Genomic DNA, 16,783 nt, shown 5'->3' with positions numbered 1-16,783 from the left:
TCATCGCAGCTGCTGTCAAAAAGAGGGAGAGCAAGGCCATGCACATTGCACGTGCCGTGACAGACCACTTTAAACTTTATGCTCCTGGGGGTCTGGGGCTACAACCCCCAAAAGAAATAACAACAACAATAATAAAAATGACAGTTCACAGTTAAGAAAAATTTAAAACAAGTAGATTTGCAACCACTGCGAGGAACAGCCTCCGCTTTGTTGCTAAAATATGCTGTAAACAGTTTCAGCTCAATTACATCTACCAGGCATCATTATACTGTATCACTGTATTCACATGTAACGTCTCAGATCATGTGTTTATTAAAATGTCTCGTCTCGTGAGTTCAACTTTCATCTTCAACTGAACAGACCATGTCGACAGTTTCATTCTATTCATACAGCACAAAAGACTATGAATCAAATATCGACAACATAAAGGTTTACTGTACATGTCTACAGTACAAGCAAGTATGAAAAGTAAAGATGAATATCAAACAGTAAATGTATTAATAAATGAGTAAAGAAAAGTTACTTATGTATAAAAAAATGACAATGACAATAAGCTGTGTTGTTTTTTTCTCCCAACAATGAGTGTCCTAATGAAAAGTTATTGTATCCTATATCTGTGTGTGTGTGGTGTTGGTATTACTCATATTGTGAGGACGAACATCTGTTTGACACACTCACAAAATGGGGTCTTATCTAACCTATGGGGACAAAGACAACAACAACAATAATAATAATAATCACTTCATTTTAAACAGCATTTTTTGAGAAACTATGAATCAAATATCAACTAAGTAGAGGTTTATTGTACATGTAAGTATAAGTAAGTATGAAAAGATAAGATGAATATCAAATGTATTAATAAATGAGTAAATAAAAGCGACTGAGTGAGACACCCTTTTATCGTATTTTATGTGTATTATTTTTCTTACTGTATTGTATTGTTCGTTGACCTGTACAGCACTTTGGTCAACCGTTGGTTGTTTTAAATGTGCTTTATTAGTAAAACCTGACTTGGCTGCATGACCACCTGCACCCATTGGACGGTAACAGCTGTCAATCACACTGTATCCACGCTCCAATACCTACGGTGCTTGATGGTCTATTTGACTGTAAATGGACCATAATGTACAAATGAACATCATGTTGTATTGAAGAAAAAGAAACAGGGAATACTGGTTTCAGGCACTTTAGCATTAGCTTCACTTTCCAGACCCAGTGACTAAGTCCAGTTTTATATACAGACTGTAACATCTATGCTTTACCTCCAGAACCTGTCCATGAACATCACAAATGTAATCAACAACAAGGTGTAACTCATCCGGTCCTGCTGCGGAGAATATGAAGTATCTCTCAGTAAACACGAAAAGAAAAGACAACCACCTCTCAGCTGTTAGACAGTATCAGGCTGTAGCTTGTGGAGTTTAAAAAAATGAGCTTTATAGTGCAAGAACAGTTTTCAGAGTACCAGAGTACCACAGTACTGGTGGTATTGGTATTGTAGTGCTTCACAAAATGGAGGACCTGATCATTTGGTCCTTTCAAAGGAACAGACTGGAAAACTCTGATTCCCAGAAGGCTTCACTTATCACACCTTGGTTGGAACTCTCCGCCAAGCTCAAATTGCCATTGGTCTCTGTGTGCCCCAGACCCCAGGGGGTCATAAGGCCCATAAAGCCCCAGCGCAGCCATCTTTCACTCTCTTCTCCAACCTCTCAACGGAGAGCAAAGACCTCTCTTTCTCCTCTGGGAGAAACCACTGCTCTTGGACCCTGACCTCCATGCAGGCCTGCCGAAGCAGACTGCTGCAACTTCCACAGGCAGCGACGCGAGAGCCTGCCAAAGGACCGACCAAGGCTGGAAAGGCTGGTTTTACATCAGTGGCAGACACCAAGTCTGGTCAACTGGTGGAGTTCAGGAAACCCCCAAGCAGAGTGTTGAGCATCTAAAGCCGGGCATACACTGTGCGATTTAAGGCCGTTTTTGCCCCGATTTTTGAGTCGGCCGACTCTAAAAAGAGTCATCAGCTCCGTCGTGCGTCATTTGCCATGTAGTGTACAGGGGGAAGCAAATCGATTAATTGCTCCAAACCGACCGCCGGACGTTCCAACAAATTTCTGACATGTCTGACATGTCAGAAATTTGGGTCGGCCGACCTCAGCCTCTTGCACATTTGAAGCAGAGCCACGAGTCGATTCCTCAAACTCTGTGCCTTTTTCCTGACTGCTTCTGCGTGAAGTGGCAAACATGCTCAATTTGGCTTCGAGGATAAGAAATAAATATTATATTAAATATAATAAATAGTCAGTGTGTTGGAGCGTATCACTAGTATGGACGGTCCCTGCGCTGCTGAACGGTCATTGTTTGTACTATAATCAATTATGTTTTGTTGGACATTGTGCGTGCGTGAGTCCTTATACACTGTCTTGTCCGCGTTCTTCTTCTATGGTAAACACAATCTTCTCTGCCTCAGAGGAGCTTTCCGCAGGAGTCGACTGGCATTTCACACGCACAGTGTGAGCGGTCAAGTCGTGGCTGACGCTCTTACCGTACAATGTGAGCACATCAATTCTGAGCTTTGGCTTCACATCGCAGACGATTTACTCGGACAGTTTGAGTTGGCGTTTAATGACAGCATTTCTAAAATCGCACAGTGTATGCCCGGCTTGACTCTGCGGAGGACACAAAAAGGACACTGAAACCACACAGCACGACTGCTGCATCTTTCTGGACGCACAAGCAGCACCCCAAAAGGACGATTCTTCTTCTTTTCCATGGACTTGGTAACGTAACTTTGGCATACAGCATAACATAACACTAAATTGATAGTGAGTATAGTGTAAATGAGACTGAATCAATTGATCATTTCCTTTCCTTTGAAGGGTAGTGCCCCGAGGAACTTTGATATTAATTAAAGTTATCATTTAATATTAATATTTTATTATTTTGATAGCCACAACTGATCAATTATATTGCTTAGACAAATGGTACTTTTACCAAAGTCCAGGCACAAAAGTGTTATTACTGGTGTCACCTGAGCAGGTGATGTCCAAGCTGTAAGACCCCCATGTATCCTTTGTTGTCAACAATCCGTCAGTTTATATGTGGACTGAACACAGGATGAGTTGACTCTCCACACAGGATGTATTGAAGAATCTTCTGTGCTTCGTGTTGAAACTGAGGAGTCACAGTCCAGCCGTCGACATAATATATTTGCTGCCTTCAGGTTCCAGTCTTTGGACTTCTCTGCTTCCCAGGTTTCATGATGTTTCAGCTGTAGTACACCAGGGCAATGGTTGGCTCCTCCCACCAGCCTGACATCAGCGGGGTCTGTACAAAGACAAACAAATAAATTAGGAAGCGACAGGAAGTAACTTGAAACAGACGGATCAAGTCAAAGCTGTGACTCTACCTGAAGAGGTGAGTCCAAGTGCTCGGCCGGATGAGCAGGTTGATCTGTGACACTCCAGGAGATGAGGCTCACTTCCTTCACACTGGAACTCTCTGTTCCACACTGAGCCTACACTTCTCCATAGAGCGCCCCCTGGAGGACTGAAGGAGCCCCACAGTCCAGCTCCCTGCAGATCACCTCTGCAACCTGCCGGTCAAACTCCCCTTCACACACCGAGGACCACGACCCGTCGGACTTCACCTCCAGTCTGCCTGAACACCAGCCTGACAGACTGTGGAATGAGAGAAGCAGTGAGGAACTTACCTCCACCAGGGAGGTTATGTTGTCACCCCGGTCCGTTTGCTTGAATATGCAAAAACTACTGAGCAGATTTACTCAAAACTTGGTGGCAGGATGGGACCATAGACTGTCTGTTGTCTGAAGCCTATATTCTCTGTAATTACCAGCAGAGGGCGACTCCACTGGTTGTTTCTATAGAAGTTTATAAGAAAATGACACTTCTCACTTGATTCATAACGTCAGTAAACATTTTCCTGAGGAGTTTATGGTTCAATCTCTAAGTCTTCTTCAATACAGCATGATGTTAATTTTGTACATTACGGTTTATAAAATAAATTTTTTGGCCCATGTTCCAGCCTTCCACCAAGCTTCAAGTAAATCATCTCAGTTCCCTAATCCTGCGGACAGACAAACAAAGAAACAGACACATGGCAGACAGGGTGAAAACATCACCTCCTTGACGGAGCCATAATTTCCCATATTTCTCTTTTAGAATAGTTTTCTTTTTTACAGTGCTAACCAAGTCTTTATTCTGCCTAAACTTAACGGCCCAGTGAATCAGACGTCACATGTTTGATTCCTCATATTTGAAACATGAATCCATGGAGGAACTGTGGTGGATAGTGATTATTGATAGGCGTTAACAGCAGCCAATAGCAGCAGAGTGGACAGTAACTATCGACTGGACAGTGGTCGTCATGACATCAAGGAAGAGAAAAGAGATTGAAAAGTAAAAACACCAGGATGTTGATTTTAGAACAATAGTGAAATGTACAGGATTCAACCCGGAACATGAATGATTCATGTCATGGAGACAAACTGTTATCTCCAGCGGTTTAGAAAGGAACCTAACTTGGCAGCGGCTGGTTTGACCACTGACCTGAAACATGTGAATTTTAGTGCCATGCCTTCAATTCTTTGCCACGAAACGAGCGAGCCGCGGTCGCGACGCCTGCACGTCACATCTGCTGACCTCAGCTTCTCCTCTGTCCTCCAGTCTTCCCGGAAGTTTATCTCCAGTATACCAGAACAACGACTCTCTCCTTCCCCGGGCATGACACCATGAGAGAAAAATAAAGAGCGTGAAGTGGACTCACTTCCATTTGTTAAAGAAAAATAAGAGTAAAGACTCCGAATGTGACCTCATTTACCTGTTACACTGTCTGTGTCTCCCGCCCTGAGTCCTGAGGACAAACAGAGAATAACCATGAATATCATTTGACCGGAGCAGCTTTCTGCAGACGACTGTCTGCCTCAATCCACGTCTTTGATTTGAAGAAACAGGAAACTCAAATTCAGGAGTTCCTCACAAAGGAGGTTATGGGTGGATTGGGAAAGTCCTTCCTATCGCCTTTTCCTAACCACTTGTCCTTTGACCTCAGTGGAAATAGTCATGAGGTCAAGGAAAGGTGTAAAGGAGGATTCACAGGACTTAGGAAAAGAGAATCCGTCTCCACTGACGCTAAACTACGTCATCACGTGGCGGTGGTTGTTGCTGATGCGTCTGTCGTGGTGAAACTACACATTTCAGAAGATGAGCTGCAAAAAACATCCTCCATGCGACTTCACCTTGTGAGTTCTTTTCAGGTTGATTCATGCTAAAATAAAAACAACAAGGTGAAAAATATTTATTCATTACCAAGGATGGAATTGAGATAACTGAGACACTGGGAGGAAAAGGTTGTGAGTGTGAGAATGTTTGGTAGTGCTCCTGTCACTCATATTCATCACTATGACACCACACACACACACACACATACACACACACACACACATACACACACACACACACACACACACACACACACACACACACACAGATATTTACTCTTGATCAAACATTCGATGCAAAGCTTGAAAAATAGAAAGAGTAAAAAATGAGGAATCTGAGGAAAACACTAGAGACAGAGTTAAAATTGTATTTTTTTTAACATTTTAAAAAGTAATAATCAATAACAAAAAACTACAACAAATACAAGATGTCAATAATAATGGATTAAGCAAGATAAATCTATAAAAAAATGTTCGAAGAGGAGTAGAAAGAAGCATTATGCTTTTCTAGTCCTACCAATTCCATACCAATACAAATCTTCAATACATCAATGACATAAACCAACTCTACAGCACTGTGACAATCCTAAAACTAAACCACTATATTTCTTCTTTACAGATGACTGTACCACCCAAGATTGCGAAAAAATAAAATAAATAATAACAACGGCATCAGTTTGCTCTGCATTCCCCTTCCTCATTTCTATACCTCGCGAAGATTATGGTTTTATACATTTTTTTTAAATTGCATGATATTATACATTGTTTGATTTCGTTCTCCAGTGCGTTCCATAAAATCAGCGCACATATTGATACGCACATGACCTTAAAAGAGTTGTGCGAACTCTGCTGCACATCTGAGAGATAAGAAGGGCAGAGACCATCGAGGGCTTCGAAAACCAGTGGAAGGATTTGAAATGGGTTCTGAAGCCGCCAGGGAGCCGGTGCAGAGACTTCAACATGCGTGTGGTGTTTCGCCTCTTGGTCCATGCTCCATCCTTCTGTTCTGGAGTTCTTTTTGACCAGAGGTTCTGCAGATGCCAGGGTGTGAAGGTTCAAAGCCACACACACACAATCATACCCACTGAACGCACGCAGCAGTTTGATGCATCATCATCATCATCTTCATCATTGTTGTTATTAATAAAGCAGAGTGGTACCTGAGCTCCAGAGAGACAGTAACACGACCAGCACTCTGTGATCCATGTCCGCTCAGCATGTGGTCCCTCAGCTGCTCTCTGCTCTTCATCACACCAACAATCAGCCCAAGACCCCAGGGGATCTTTCAATGTAAAGATGTTCCCAGGCCCGTTACCTCTCAGAGCGTCATATCAGATATTCTGTGGCATGCATATTGTGAAATACATAAAGACAGATATAACTTCATGCTCAGAGACCAAAACAAGTTTCTTCTGCAGCACCAACGAAAATACAGCACAGCGTCACGCTCGACTTCCTTCTGAGGAAATATTCTCTCACTTTATTCCACTGTAAACTTCCCGACACATCGACAGGCCCACACGAGAGAGTTCACAGTGGAGAAACATTACAAATAAGTACATCTGCGAACAAGCCTCCGCTTTGTTGCTAAAATGTGCTGTCAACAGTTTCAGCTCAGTTACATTTACAACGCATCATTATACTGTGTCACATGTAACATGTCTCTGATCACGTGTTTATTAAAATGTCTCGGCTCGTGAGTTCACCTTCCATCTTCAACTGAACAGAGCATGACCACAGTTTCATTTTATTCATACAGCAGTGAAAAACTATCAAATATTGACTAAGTAAAGGTTTATTGTGCATAGTATGAAAGGTAAAGATGAATATCAAACGTAAATGTATTAATAAATGAGTAAAGAAAAGCTTCTCATGTATAAAAAATGACAATAACTGCCAATAGGCTGTGTGGTTTTTGAACTCCCAACAATGAATGTGTCCTAATAAAAGTTAGTGTTTGTATCCTATATTTGTGTGTGTGTGGTGTTGGTATTACTCATGTTGTGGGGACCAACATCTGTTTACACACTCACATAATGGAGACTTATCTTCCCTATGGGGACAAAAATTCCACCAACAGTAATAATAATTAGAATATGAATTGTCGTCGTGTGCATATTTCGGGGACTTTCCATGTACGTTTAGGCAGTGAAAACTATAATGTCCCAATAGAAGTTTAAATCTACAAGCAGCTTTGATGGGGGCACATTTGACATGCAAGTCAGAGGAATGTCCCATATCATGAAGCAACATCATGTGCCTACGATCAGGAGAAACTTCCTGCTTCATGGCGAAGGCTCGGAAATCACCACATCTTCTCCACGTCGTCACGGCAAGGGGCTCTGACGAAAGTATTGTTTGATCCCATGGGTCTTGAGATGACACAAACCAAATTTGAAGTTGCTGGTGTGAAGTCTGTCGGAGGAGTTAGTTAACGTATGATATGTGAAAATGTCAAAATTTGCAAACAAAAAATCGAAATGGTCGACTTCCTGTCGGTCGGGAGTAACGGCGACCTTTGATTTTTTGTAGGTCTTTCTCTATTTCTCTACTTTAGGGGTCTCCATGCCCGAGACCCCTAAAATATAAAATTAAAAAAATTTCACAGGTTCTGTGCCTCAAATTATCGATTCTTTTACCGGAATAATAATGATAATTACAGTAGTTCCTCGCTCTGACTTTGTCAGTGGAGCTCCAGCCCTAATACTAATAATTCATTCAATTACAGTAGTTCCTCCCTCTGACTTTGTCAGTGGGGCTCAGGGCCTAATTAAAAAGATGGCAAGTGTGTTTGTTGTTTAAAAAGCACTCATTGTTTTGTCTCTTTGTGTTGTAAAGATGCATCGTTTCATTGAACACAATAAATGTTTTATTGGCACTTTTCTGTGCATTGTCTCATTTAAAATTTCAACCATGAATTCATGATTACATATTTATTGAGTTATAACATCATTTTATATTGATTATTAATATATGATGATACAATATAATGACTATAAAATCATGAATTCATGGTTGAAATGAGGTTTAATTTTCAACCAATTTAGACAGTACAGGGAAAAGATGTATTTTCAATGTCTTTTCATCTAATCTTTGCTGGGTGGGACAGGTCTTCCCTCTACTCTAGCCTATGCGTTGCTGGAAAAAGGAAACTGTGTTGCTGGAAAAAGGAAAAAACTCACAAAGCAAAATATCCTTTTTAAAAACACAGATGGAGCATGCCACAGCCACCCACATGAGCCTAAACCTGCATCCGAGAGTTACTTGTCAATATGTATCAACAGAAATATGTTCAATAAGGGCTATTCGGAGAAAATACATTTAAAACGATTTAAAACAGTTCACACTGCTTCCACGTGGGGGCAGTGTAGGCCTGGTTGCGTTTTGTGCAGCTGGTCCCTCAATTACTGTAAGAGGAAGATAGTAATAGTAGTAATAATAATAAATTGCATTTATAGATCAGTGTTCATGGCTAGAAGAAGGTACAAATAATGTGTCTTAAATAATAAATGTCATATATCATGTCGACCTAAACATGTATCTTTAGAAAAGGTTTTCTATTTTTTTCTTTTCATCAGACATTTAGACTCTGAGCTTCCAGAGACACTTTGAGGCAATGACTAAATCAATGTTGTATCATCTCAAACAAATAGAATATAATCAGAGGTCCCATGTCTTGTCAAGAATTAGAGAAAGTCTCCTGTCTGGCCTCCCTGACAGAGACCATTAGACAACGTCAGTTCATTCAGATCGCTTCTGCAGAGTTTCAGCAGGACATATACAGTAGGACTGCTCCTCCTGAACCTTTCATTGGCCTCTGCTTAGTTATGGAATATAGATTTTAATAGTCATGCTGGTTTAACCTCAGGCCAAAATACATTTCCTGTCAGTTTGACGAATAAACCCAATAAGTATTTCTTTTATTTTCTTAGATCTTTGGGGAGCATTCAGCTCAGAACATCAAGTCAGAACCAAAGGTGCTTTGCAGACGGATTGAACCGATCTTCTTGTAATCTTCACTGTGATTCAACAATAACATCTAAATTATAATAACACCTCCTCCTTTGGCTTTGATGCTTTCGGAATGAAACTGGACTTTTATTTTCTTTAGGGGCAATTTACATCTTCTGCTGTAACTGCATTTCTGGTCTATTATCATTTTTTAAAAAATAATTTTAAAAAATCTTTTCCCTTTGTCTAATTGTGAGTAAATCAACTTGAATAGACTCAGCGTTTTGAAAGATGAATCAAATTGCCTTGCCACAAAAAACATGAATCAACCGAAATGAGTCATTTTACAATATCTATGATATTTTGATGAATAAATGTTGCCGTTTGTCTTTCCATCCTCATACTCCTATGTTTTAATAAGCCTTGTAAAAAGATTTCAGCTTTTAATTGAAAAAATAATTTGATTAGAATTATTAGTGTGATTTAAAAATTTGTATTTTCAGATTTTAAGTGAAAAAAACATGCATGACACATTCATCAAGCAAAATTCAAAAACATATACAATGATGTGTCTATCTTTAAAAAGGTTATTATTATTATAATTATCATTATATTATAATGATTATTTTACCGTATTATTATTTTCTTCAAAGTCATACCTTGTGTTTTCCGAAAGAACAATGCAGAACTAAGATGTGAGGAGAAGGTTTACTGATTCTTTAATTTTTATCCAGAAAACTTTCAAAATGATTTGAATGATGTTAAGCACAGGTGATATTGAATGGCTTGGTTTGTACAACATCAACAATTTATCATCAGTTTAAGGATGAATTTTGAATTAATAACCACTCATTATGATGCCTTATGCAGTATAATGTCTGTGGCTCATATTGCAAAAATCAAAGGCTCCCACGTCAAACACAAAACCTGTTTAGACGGAGGAAACCACACTAGTCAGATAAGCTAATTGTTTCAACTGAGGCCACTGGTTTGTGATTTAAAGACAAAACTCAGTATCACATGCAATGTGAGTGTGTTCATGGTTTTACAGGAAAAATCCTCCAGGGTTAACAAACACACATAAAACCTAAATTATGTGCACAAGGGTGAGGGTTTTGTTTCAGAGAGCATGGTGAGAATCTTTGCAGATAATTCATAATCATAATTTAATGAGCTTGATGGATGATCGCTGCTCATTTTCATTTTGGTATTACGACGATAGAGCCATAGTTTTGCATTTTAGTTTCTTTTTTTGCTGAAAAGCAGAGTTAGTTAATGTAGTATTTAGGTAATCTAGGGGTCTTCCCAGGGGGTCACAAGATAAATCTGTGGACCTTATAGATGATTGATGGGGTAGAAAGGAAGAAAAAAAAGGAAAGTTTTGAAGGGAATATTTCAAATTCAATGTTTGGACTTTCTTTGAAATTGTGTGTAACTTAAATGACACCCGAGAAGTTTAGATGAGTAGCACATCTTCACTGGGGCTGCTATCAACTTAAAGGCTGTAACCTGTCACATGTCGACAAAAAGTGATTTAATCAAAACAAATTAATTTAATCGCACTTTAGCTTGTTTTGGAAATGTAAAATCTTGGTAATAAAATCTGGATCTGAAGAGTAACTACTAAAAACAACAACTATTACCCACTGAACTGCTGTGGAGTCAAAGTGTCAGTAAATAGCAATACTGAAGTAAAATAGGCTTACTTTCCATACAAGGAGAGAGGAAGAGCTGAAATATGTTGTATGGGATCATATTTGTCACTTCTGTCATTCCTTGTACAGGTATTAACATACAGCACACCCCTTCGATCCCAACACCTCACTGTGCTGCCACCACTCACCAACAGGTTGACCGTGCCCTCTCTCCAGCTGCTCATACGCTTCGGTCGGGGCTCAACAGTACCGCTGGCAGGTTGTCATGGTGTCCGATTGTTGAGTGTCACGTCGCGCGCCCTGCCACTGCCGGCCGTCCCTCGGAGCCTGCGGCAGATCTCATGGTCGCCATGGCGTTTACCTCGGCAACCACACAACGACAGGGGAGGCAGGAGACGCTGGTGGTGTAGTGCACCTAAGACGGAGCATAGAGATGAAAATCTAGATCAGTGTTGACAGTGAGTGGTTGATGGCACCACTATGGGTGAGATACAGAGCAAAGCAAACTGAACAGTATTTATGACTGATATGTGATTTAGATTTCATCTTGATTTGCGTTAGCTGGCTACTTATGTGTAATTACCAGTGGTGGAAGAAGCGCTCAGATCTTCTATTTCAGCAGAAGTAGATCTTTATCGTTGCTTTATATAAATTACAAGTTAAAGTCCTCCATTTAAAATTTTCAGTACGTATTCACAACAAAAGTGTAGACCTTGCCGTGTAGAACAGTGCCTAAATCAGGCTGTACGATTTTTATATTAACAACAAAAGGACAGTTTTTAAAATGTAAATGTCAATCTGTTTTAACTCATGACCGTAGCCTTCATATTATTGTGGCGGACTTAGAAGCATATTGATATTCCCTTGTAACGCGGTGGAGTAAATTGTGGTCGTTGACCGTTGACCACTGGTGAAGCAGGAGCTCGGGCCTCTCCAGGATCCTGGTGTCTCCAGGGCTCCGGGTTCTCAGGGGCAGGAGTCTGAAAGGGAAAGCCAGAGCGGAGGCTCCGAGGCCAGGGCGAGCTGCATAACACACCAGCAGGGGGTCTCATCACTCTCTCCACACTTCTGCTGTCGGGGCTTTTGTTTCAGCAGCATTACTCACTCACAGGGCCCCGCATCCCAGGTAACTGTACTGATGAGCCGGCGTGGTTGGAGGGAGAGGCGGGACCTTACAAGAACTGGACTGACCAAACGGACGAGCAGCACACCAGCCGCCCCACTCGGGAGTTAGAGTTTTCAGTGCTGTCACACTCACTAAGAGGCAGAAAGATGTGAAGTTCTCTACGTAAAAGCGTGGCCATTTCATGCTACTCCACCACGCTCAAGAGGAAAATGGTCCTGCAGTTGTGACAGCTGTAGTGACTGGTTACATTACAGACAAAGCAATATCAAAGCGTTTCATCGTTACACATCAAATTGTCCAAAAGTCAAAAAAAAATAGTGCAACATTTAAAAGCAGTTTTCACGTAACAGTTTTACTACACATATCGTCGTGTCCACACAAAAAAAACCTTACCTTAATGCACTCAGAAGTTCTTATGTAAGGTATTATGCTTTTATTAATGTTTTGTAGGGTGTCTTGAAAGGACCGGAAAAATTAAATATATTTTTATTATTATTATTACTATTTCTTTAATGGCAGCCACATAGCAGGTAACACGCTATATATCATAGCAGGTAACACGCTATATATCTGATCCAACAGTTGAATATTCAAGACATTTTTCATCTGAATCCATTGTGGGTTTTGTAGAAAGGTTTGTGTTTGTGTTCATTTCTCCTCACATCCATCTCTGGTGAAAAGATGCGGTATAATAACAGGGTGCAGATTTGATTTCAGAGAACAGCAGAGCTACTCTTGATTTGACATTGCGTCTTCTGCTTTCCTTCACACCTTACTTCCACCGACTATTCGAATTCACGGCTTACCCCCTGGTGTCATTGCTTAAAGCCAAAAAACAACAACCCCCCCGCCCCCCCCCAAAAACAACCAATTCACCAAGCAAAGAGATAACATGTTGAACACTCTTATCGGAATCATGCTGTGATTTTAAATGTTCCCTTTTTGTTTTAAATGTTTTTGCATTTACTCGGTAATTATCCACGCTTTAATTCTCATCGAGCAAATTTGGAATACGCTGAGAAAATATGATTGTTTACCACATTTTGCTGGTTCAGGAATCTATTAACAATTATTTCTAAACAATTTTCTTTTCCTCATGAACAGAAACTTTTGTCAGAGTTTTTTTTTTTTTTACCAGCTCTGAACAAAACTAAATATGATGATGATGATGATGATGATGATGATGTAGTATGTGTGTGTGTGTGTGTGTGTGTGTGTGTGTGTGTGTGTGTGTGCTGTGGGGAGACGGTGCTAACCGCCCTTCTGTGTTTTATTATCATACCATTTACAACAATCATCATTGATGCTCTCACTGACTAGTTGGACTCGTCAGACGGAGACATTCAGTGCAACAGTTCAAGGTTCATTTAACCTTTCTCTAACCAGGAGGCCTCTTGAGACACATTATCTCTTTTATGAGAAATATGAGGCACATAAATAATTTACAACATTCACATACAATATATAGCACAATAACATGGGACCTGAAGACAAGAGTGGGACAGTTAAGAACGGATATATTCTTCATAAAACACTTTAAACATGGAGTTTGAATACCTTAACGCTAATGTTTCATAATGAATTATTATTCCAAGACTAGGTGCATCGTATAAAAAAACACAATGTTCAGAACGGACTGAGTTTTCTGAAGATCGTCTGATGTAGAAGATCTGAAACTGTTTGAAACAGGAGAAAGCTTTTCACAAAACTAGACAGGGACATGTTTTTAACCAATAGGTGTATATATATATTTATATATATGAGTCTTTTTTCATATTGTATATGTAAAACCTAGTTTTGCCTGAGGTATGTTTAAAAGATCATCAGTGGGCGTATAGAATGTTGAGTTGTCATCAGCCATATTTACAGATGAGATAACCATCATGTGTTGTAGTTTGCTTAAGAGCAAGTGTCAAACATTTGGAACAGTTCGAGAGACATCCCCTCATCATGCTTTGTTTGTCACCTGTCACGCTGGCCTGTCCGCAGAATCGCCCTGTTCTGTCATCTACTGATTTCATCGAGCAAGTATGTTTCACGGGATGAAATCTCGCTGCCTCTGTCTTGGCTCTTTTGTGTTTGTACAGTACAGGAGAGGCCTTCTAGTAGTCATAGTGCCTGGCAGCCAATGGAAGAAGCCAGACATCCTCTCTGTGTCCCATATAGTTCATGTATGTTTGCACTTTGTTCCCCCGCCGTCCAATTTGACTTTTACTGTTTATCCCACCCGCAGGCCGTCCTGGAGGAGGGACCCGTCATCTGTTGCTCTTTCTCAGGTCTCTTCAATTTCTCTGTCACGCGGACTAATTTAACCGCAAGACACTAACAAACAGCGACGACACGTGATGGATATCAAATGGCAATGTTAGGTCCACAGCCCAGGCAGACGTACAGTATACATACATATAATATACAGTTTATGTGCGTCAGCTGAGCTCTGGTCTCAGGATTTACTCGGCAAAATTGTGCGTTCTAGTCCATGATGCTCAGATAATCTGTTAACAACCTAAAGTAACAATAACTGCCAAACCCAAACCAGTTTTTCCCATATTTTTACAGCGGGCTTCACATGGGAGGAGTATGTCAAAGAGGCGATATTTACTGTCATTCTGGTATTTTATGACTGAAGCACCATCCACTGTCAAACCTGTTTCTCCTGCCTTCATCACCCACTTCTGACGCTCCACACATCAGACACTCGCACACCAAAACACACCACCACAGCATGGATTGGGGTGAAATGTTCTACCCACATTCATGGTGCTCAGAGGCTTGGCCTCACCGACTGTGGTGAACATTCGATTTCTTTCTGCAGCACCACTGTGAGGTGCACATCTGTCCTTCCAAGCAGAGAGGGACTATAGTTCAGTCCATGTTGGACTTGAACCGGTGTAGAGTGAGGCAGACACACATACTGACTCCCTGATTCCTGGAGAGCTACACTTTTTGTAAGTAATCAGTGTTTTCTAAGTAATTTGTGTCATAACATAAATTCAAAATTGGCTGAATACATTGGTTGAGAGACCTATGTATTTCAAAAACATAGTGGCGGTTCTCCGAGGGTCCTCTCACCCCCCACTGCTGCTGGGGGTGAACGAGCGAGTTGAAACTGGAACTGGTGAAACCCTACCTGACATCAACAATGTCCCAGGACAGACTGATAGATTGACTGCTTATGTATAGGGCCCCGAATTTGGTGCTACGCCCCTGGTTATGCTTTACGCAAGCAGGCGCGTGTGTCACACAGGCTGTCGTCATCAACCTTATCGTATATGTCTTGGCCTGGTTTCTGTGAACACTGGCAGAAATGGACCAAATGAAGATAAAGACCTTTTTTTTCACCTACTTTTAATATTCAAGAAGAGTGTGGACAGAACTCATCACAAGTCCCAGCGAAAGTCACAACTCAGCTGTATTTTCGACCAATTTGAGCTGCAAGTCTTCCATGTTGTTTTTTTTCCCGAGTCTAAGGTTATCATGTTCATCGCCAGGCCATGTGAGCTTTCACGTCTGAGACGCATGGTTGTGACCTTTTTGTACAACTGTTGTCATACCTGCATTTGAGATATAGAAGGAAAGAGAGAGAGGGAGAGAGAGAGAGAGCTGTCTGCTAACGTGAGCACTCCTCCACCACCTCACCCTCTTTCTGGGTGCAGCTTTGTGCACCATCAAAGGCCCTGAGCAAAGAGACATGGGCCTTAATTGTTGTGCTTTATCAGGGGGATAAAGGCAGGATGGGCATCAATTTAGAATGCCTTTATTGAACTACAAAGTGTGACAGACTGACGGAGAGATAATTGGCAGAGAGGGGAGAGGAGGATGGGATGAAAGAGGAGAGAGTCGCAGAGACGAGGAGGAGAGGGGACGGGGATGGAAGAACATTTCGTACAGGCCTCCGAGGAAAGTGAAACAAACCCTGAACATGATGAACTCGCTAGAAAAATCCCAAATATTCAAATTTTGGGGGGAAAGAATTGTCATCGTTTTAGATTTCAGAATGGCTTTACTGCCACTAATCCCTTAAGATTTGATCCCATACAGTATTTCTAAAATTTGAAACTCAATCACAACTTTGATTCATTCAGTAATCTTGTGAGTGACACGTTCAAATGTTGAATTTGTGCAATGGTTAACAAAGCAAATCAAAAGGTTTTCCATTAAGCTCTGATGTTTGCCAAAGAGTTGTCACAATTGAACGTTTCACCTTGGCATTTTGAAGAATTTCCTGAAAATGAATGTTTGCAGAGTTAAGAGTCAGATATCGTTGGGGCATCATATGGTGCTTTAAGGCTTTTGGAGTTGTGTCCCGATTCACCGGCTGCTCGGCTTCCCTGCACTCCACAGCTTGTTAATGTCGCCGGATAATGTTGGCATCCGTCGATTACATCTGAACTAATGTGTTTGTCTGATTGTACGGTGGCAAAAATGGGGACTGTAAAACAAAAGCTGAGCACAATTTCCAGTCTGTGCTCCACACAGCACAATAATGACATCATTTTGTTTTGATACAAACAGAAGTGAGGCGGGACTGCAGAAAGAAAACTGTCAAAAATCTAAAAAAAATATTTTTTCTATTATGTTCTGCTTGAGAGGCATTAGATCAGTTTTGCATAGGTGGGTTCACACTTGGTGTAACACCGCCATTCTCTCTCTCTCTCTCTCTCTCTCTCTCTCTCTCTCTCTCACACACACACACTCACTGTGCTGCCCCGAGCCCCCGGCCCCTCTCCTCTGCTCTCCAGCCCTGACATGAATATATGAGTGTTTTTATGTGCACGGTGAAAAGGCGTCGCTGAGTTAAGTGGCCTTGTT

The 16,783-nt window shown here is 41.0% G+C and overlaps 1 long non-coding RNA gene across 1 annotated transcript; it reads right to left on the bottom strand.

The window, feature by feature from the left end:
- Window positions 1-2,914: 2,914 nt before the first annotated feature.
- On the bottom strand, window positions 2,915-3,665 carry LOC124850758. The gene is made up of 2 exons (XR_007031641.1): window positions 3,410-3,665; window positions 2,915-3,327 (listed from the first exon to the last, which is right to left on the bottom strand). It is a non-coding gene; the product is annotated as an uncharacterized LOC124850758 (long non-coding RNA).
- Between the last annotated feature and the right edge of the window lie 13,118 nt (window positions 3,666-16,783).

This window comes from Scophthalmus maximus, chromosome 10, assembly GCF_022379125.1.
Source record: "Scophthalmus maximus strain ysfricsl-2021 chromosome 10, ASM2237912v1, whole genome shotgun sequence".
Taxonomy (NCBI): domain Eukaryota; kingdom Metazoa; phylum Chordata; class Actinopteri; order Pleuronectiformes; family Scophthalmidae; genus Scophthalmus; species Scophthalmus maximus.
Note: the sequence above shows the minus strand (reverse complement) of the source record. Positions and strands in the feature narration are given on the sequence as shown.